The sequence below is a fragment of the Mesoplodon densirostris genome, chromosome 12 (genome assembly GCF_025265405.1).
Source record: "Mesoplodon densirostris isolate mMesDen1 chromosome 12, mMesDen1 primary haplotype, whole genome shotgun sequence".
In the NCBI taxonomy this organism is placed as follows: Eukaryota; Metazoa; Chordata; class Mammalia; order Artiodactyla; family Ziphiidae; genus Mesoplodon; species Mesoplodon densirostris.
In genome coordinates, this window is record NC_082672.1 from 30,909,069 (window position 1) to 30,915,068 (window position 6,000).

A 6,000-nucleotide genomic window follows, 5' to 3' on the forward strand; every position below is an offset into this window, starting at 1 on the left:
TGAGTTGCCACAGATCTTTTATCCCTGATCTAAATAAAAATTTTCACTCTGTTACCTAATGAATCAGAGAAACTAAAAACTGGTAGGAGGGACAATCAACAATAATTCCAAATGCCACTCTAGCTCTCTGGTGATTGGCCTTGCCTGTAATGTCCTCTACCATCCAGAGTTCACACCTCAAAATCATCTCTGGCCTACACTTCAGTATTTGGTTAGCTCTTTCCAGAAGGCAATTCTGTTTCACATATACATTTAATATAGATATGCCTTTTAAAAAGCAAATTATTATAATGAAAAACATATATACACTTAAGGGGTTCTTATGTGACTCAAGTTTTATCTACTTAGTGTTGCTGACACTGAAAAACCACTCGACTTGGGGATTTTTTAGTTTACAAGGTCATCAGGCAAGTTCAGTGGAAATACAGCCTATTTGTACAGTGGGGCACATTTGAAGATCCTTATAATTTGTCAATAATTAGACTCCTTCAAAGAAATATTTTACATTTATTAAGGACTTGACTCCCCCAAATCTTCTGATTATATTACCTACTATAAGAATAAAATCTGGGCAGTTTATCATTGTCAATAGGTTTTTCCAAGGAGAATAATTTTTCTGAAAAATAATATCACATATTTATGTTGGTAACTTGGTTCTATACCAGATGAATTAGAATTTCTAATTTCTAAATTATCCATGTTAGGTAGAGATACAATTAAGAAAGTTTTTGTCAATTTGAAAACTCTGGGATGAGGGAAGAGGTTGGAATAAAAGTAAGACCATTTAAAATCTAAAATAAATGTCTAATTAATTTATGAAGAAGTATGCAGTATACATTATTGCCACATCCAGTCAGTATGAATACGTAAATGGCAGTTTTTCTGCACTATTATCTTCTGTATTTTTATTTGTTTTGGGCCACTTCACTCTCTGTAATCAGGAAATCAGTTATAATGTTTAAAAGGATCATACATAATACGTTTCAAAGTTTACTATCTTAAAAATGTAACTCCCTTCGGGGAGTTGAATATGGCTTTCTTGGACTCTTGCCTTTATTGATATTTCCTGAGGGTTACATCCATGAGTGAGGTCTTGGAAATCGGGTAACCAACCAATTTTTCATGACACAGTGTAACTCCCTTAGCAATGTGGTGCTAAAACCAGGAAAGTGACATTTCCTCCATTGTCTTTGGCTGTAGCTGTGAGTTTCCTTTCGAAGAGACCACAAAGCAGGACCCAGCCAGTTTAATAATCCTGATAGAACCAGCGTGAGTGAAAGTTATGAGCACAGACTGAGAAGCTTGGGAAAAGTAAAACGGTAGGGAAGGAAGTCAGCACATGGAGGCAACGACCATCCATCACCAGCATCAATTTTCCACTGGTTTATAAACGAGGATATTGGGGAGAGTGGGGGTTGAGAATCGGAGCTGGGAGGAGAGTCGTCTTTAATATACTGTTTTTCCTTTCAGTTCTTCCTTTTAATCCTGTGGTGTTGAAAGCACAGCTTTCTCAAAGACAATCTGACCTAGAGTCAACATTATAAATCACTCTCTAACCTCATAAACTGAGGGTCTGCAATGAAGATCTGTAATCAACACTGTAACTCATTCTTCTAACCACATACGTTAAAAAAAAAAAAAAAAGACCCTCTAACATCCTTATGGTCAATTCTAGAAAACAAATACAAAGATAAGGTAGGTGTTTTTTTTTTTTTTTCTCGGAAAACTTTTTATGCATCAACACTACTTGAAGCTATTACTTGTTAGTTCAGGGCTTAATATCTTGAACATGGATCCCCACCAACACTTTCTGAAATCAATAAATGTAGGGTATACAGTCATGAGAATATTGTGAACAGCACAGTTAACTATTGGATTACTCCTCAAAATCTAAAACAGAATGAAAATCCTGCTTTTAAAATTCCAATTAATGTAATCAGAGTTTTTCCAGTTAATCTGGAACTATTCCTGGGTATAGCATCACATCAACCTACCAACGTACTAGTAAATTGGCTGATTTCTGCCTACCACTTATACCAACAAGCATGAATCTGTAGGATAGGATGTAAAAAAATCTAAGATACAGAGCAGCCCAAGCGAGGTGCCAGGCAAGTGCCAAAGACAACAGCTCTGAGTAAGAACATAAATAAGAAAATATATAACAGGACTGTGAAATAACAGTATGGTTCCAGAGTTAGGAAACTTTTAGTGTCATTCTACTCTATGTGGATCAGAACAACACTAAATGCCTGGATCTGGGTGTTACATCTATAAATAGACAATACAAAATAAGGGTCTACTGGAGACCAATCAGTTTAGAAACCATGAGCTATGAAGAAAAGTTACACGAACTAATTTTCGTGACAACTTGGCAAAGAAAAGATGATGATAGACTATGGTGATATATATCAAAAACTGGAAAAGTAGACCAGTCTCTGCAACTTCAGAAAACACAACCGAGCAGTTCTGCTAATATATTTTACTCCACATAGAGCAAAAATGAAGTGGTAAAAAAGAAATAGAGGTGGCTGAGTATTACTACTTCGAGCGTCCAAGCAGAGATCGTGTGATCACGTGCCAAGGGGGCTGATGAAGAAATTCTTAACTTTTCACCCAGCACTGTGATTTTGTAGATCTCAATGCATGATCCTTTGCCAAACATAACTTTTATTTAAAATTTTTAGAGATTAAAAGGCCAGAAATCACTTAAAAGTTTAAACCCAGCCTATGACAAGATGCATATCCATCCTTTAATATTCATTAAGTTTATTCTGGGCTTATGACACAGTTCAGCGCACATTAGATACTGTTACAAATTATACACTTAAGATAAAATAATAAGGAAAGGCAAGAGTCAACAGCACTTATATTTTGAAACATGTTGATAACAGGTTAGTAACAATACTTCTTAGCAGGTGGAGACTGTATTGCATGCAGTATAAGATGAGAAAAAAATTTAAACAGTGGCACAGAATTTGAAGTTGGCAAGACTGATGCTACCACTAACATTGCATAGATTTCCACATGCTATTTCTGCATGTAAAAAAAGGTCACAAATTTCCTTAGATTGGACCACACACACAGAGGGATAATTCAAATTCCCTTGCTCTTTATAATCTCTTCTCCATGTCACTAATTAATCCACTTAGTCATCATTTATCTAAACAGATGTATACCCTCACTATCGAAGGGCATCATTTAAATCCATCTCCTTGGACTCTACATGCTTTAAAAGCATTAAAGTCCTACTACATCAGGCCGTAATTTTAATAATATTTTCCACTGTATTTAAGGAATCATTTGGTGGGAATGGATTAGAAGTTTTGAAATTAGCATGTTCTGTTTGCATAACTTATTTGCAAAAGCCCCTCTGTCTTGTACTGGTGATTACATTCCCTGCACGTTAGTGAGCGCTCCCAGAGCTGGATGCATGCTGAGGACAACAACAATCATTAATGTTTATGATCTACATAGCATTCCGTGTTTGTCTCTCATCCTTTTTCCTTGATAATTTTTCTTCATAGCGCTTAGCAACCCTGATTACAGATCTGTATCCCTTACCCAAAACCTTTGGGACCATCTGTGCTTCCAAATTTAATTGTTTCAGAATTTTTAGGAAGGCTTTATGGCATACTCCCATCAAGTTTTGTGACAGCTCCTCATAAGCAAACATTAAAATTTCTTCAATGCAGTTCATGGGAATTCATACCAAGAGGGATAAACAAAGACTACAAATAGCTTCATCTTTCCCCAGGTCACGTTCTGCTGCCAGAGAAGTTCAAGTCAGGTCAGGTTTTGCTGCCAACTGAATTAGGAAATACCTTTCAGTTTGAAGAGCTTTTTGAATTTCAGAATTACAGATAAAAGACTGTGGACTTGTAAATATTTATTCTTTGTCTATTTTCTGTCCAGCCTCCCAACTAAGATTTAAGAGCTGTGGAGACCTGAATATTTTGTTTATCTTCTTTGTTGTGTCTCCAAAGTCCAGAATAATGAAAGACACGAAATCCCAGTAAACAGTTGTTGAGTGAATGAATGAATGAATGAATGAGATGGTCTGGCACTAGAGCTCTGCCTAATGGAAGAACTCTATAATGTCTACCAGATCATCTCTCTTAGGGACTTTAAATAGTAATATACAGAGTGGGATACAGGCCGTGAACTATGCAGAACCTGAAAAACAAGACAAAACAAAACAAAACTACCAATGGAAAGGAAAGGCATTAAGCAAAAGCAGTTAGGCAATAAAAGATGTAAGGAGAAGCCATGAGGTAGAGAGAGAGAAGAGAAGGTCCTTCTTTAGTCAGAAGTATTAGAAATAACAAAGACAGTGGAAAAGATGCCAGAGTCCACACAATAGATTCTAAGACTTCCTATCAGTGACACCACACAAAACGTCCATTAACTAAATCGTTGTTTGACTTTGTTTCTTGCAACTTGAAAACACCACCGTAGATGAACTATATAATTTCTCTGAGCCTCAACTCTTACCTATTAAATGACGAGTTTGGAGAGAGGATGCCAAAATTTCCTTCCAAATAAATAATTGTGTACAGCAGTGGTTCTCAAACATTAGTATACAGAATCACCTGGAGGGATTGTTTAAACTCAGATCACTTGACTCCACCCCCAGAGGTTTTTTGGTTTTGGTTTTTTTTTTTTTTTTTTTTCTTTTGGCTGTGCTGCACAGCTTGTGGGATCTTAGTTCCCCCACCAGGGATCGAACCAGGCCCCGACAGCGAAAGCGCTGAGTCCTAACCACTGGACTGCCAGGGAATTCCCCAGGGTTTTTGCTATAAGAAGATTTGGGTGGTGCTTGAGAATTTGCCTTCCTCAGATGAAGGTGATGCTAATACGCTGGTTCAGGGAACACAGTTTTGAGGGCTGCTGGTCTACTACACAAGCAGCATTTATTTTACAAAACACATGTGAGCCATTATCCAAATTCTGGTGCCCTCTGCAAATTGTTTGAGTTTGTCCATCTATAAAGCTATGTGCAAGCTTCCCAACCACTCTTGATATTCAATTTGATTTCCAGCCCTGAAATGCGAAAAACAATGACAATTTCTTTTCATCGTGACGGCTATTGAACCATAAAGCTAACGTTTTTGAAATTAAATGAAACTGATGTTTAATACTGTCTCACAGACACCCAGAGACTGGCTTGAAAGAAGAGAAATTTCAGTATTTTTATTCCCTTTGGACCTACTTGTGGCAGCTGCTTATTTTCTGGCATTCAGAAAATTTTAACTTCAAATGACATGGCACGGCCAATCTATATCCAACTGAGTTTAAGGCACAAACAAAGTTCCTCACTTCCCTGGCAAGTTTTTATGAACTGAAAACTTTACAGAATAATTCTGATTACTCTTACCAGTGCAAAAAAGAAGCTTACAGCTTGGTTTTTTTTGGTTTGTTGTTTTTGTCAGATCAAAATTATCATTAGAAAAAAGGATTTCCAGTGTGGTAGGTTCAAAAGTAAAGTCTCAGAAAACCTAGAGCCACCAAATTAATAGAGTGACTTCTTTGGGCATAATTATACTTCAAAGAAAGTAAATGTTATTACTCGTTTGCAAAGACAATAAAATAGGTGCAGACCGCTGTAAGTGCTCCACAGCTCACTAGAAAACATCTTGGAAAAATCTTTTATTACCAAATGACACCTTGGCAAAGCTATCCACCCTGCTGTCCTGGGGGAGGAAAATGGTGGTGGGGGCAGAGATAACCTAGGGCAGTGTTGTAGCTGACTGATCCATGCGTGATTAATTATCACGTACAAATATGGGTGTGACAAAGCATGTAAAAGGCACTCAAAGTGCACGTGTGGGTCACCTGACGCTCTTCCAGAAATGAACAATGGATCCCTGAAGACTGAACTATGCATGGTACCACAGTCAGGAAAAAGAAGATGGAAAAGTAAGGATTAAAAGGTTGACAATGATTTTTTTTTTCTGAAGCCAGTTTATTTTTCTTTGAGCTAAAAGTGTTCTGCCTCAAGGC